Source organism: Fulmarus glacialis, unplaced genomic scaffold (assembly GCF_000690835.1).
Source record: "Fulmarus glacialis isolate BGI_N327 unplaced genomic scaffold, ASM69083v1 scaffold31772, whole genome shotgun sequence".
Taxonomy (NCBI): Eukaryota; Metazoa; Chordata; class Aves; order Procellariiformes; family Procellariidae; genus Fulmarus; species Fulmarus glacialis.
Window position 1 is genome coordinate 2,168 of NW_009198963.1, and position 417 is coordinate 2,584.

Consider the following 417-nt stretch of genomic DNA (forward strand, 5'->3'; position numbering starts at 1 on the left):
GGTGCAGCCCTTGGTTAAGCTCCTGCCAACACAGTCCCGCAGCAACAAGCCGAACTGGGAGAGGGGAGAGGAGGGTGCGAAGGACAGGGCAGGAGGGCGTGCGTTCACCCTCACCCCGCGCAGCAGAGGAGGAACAGGGAGGCCGATCGATGCGAGTGCAAGCCCTGGGCAGGCAGCAAGCAGCGCTGGCTGGGGAGGGGGCCACGCATCAGGGGAGGTCTTTGGCGCTGCAGAGACAGACCTACTCACAGGAGCAAGCCAGGGACCAAAGCCGAGATGGGGAGGCAAGACCGGGAAGCATCTGCTGCGTGGCTGAGCTCTGGCTGCCAGCCTTCGCAGCCAGAAACACCTTCCCCCAGCCGCTGCTCCTCCCAGAGTTGCAGCTGCTTTGCAGAGCCAGAGAAGGAGTCTTGAGTG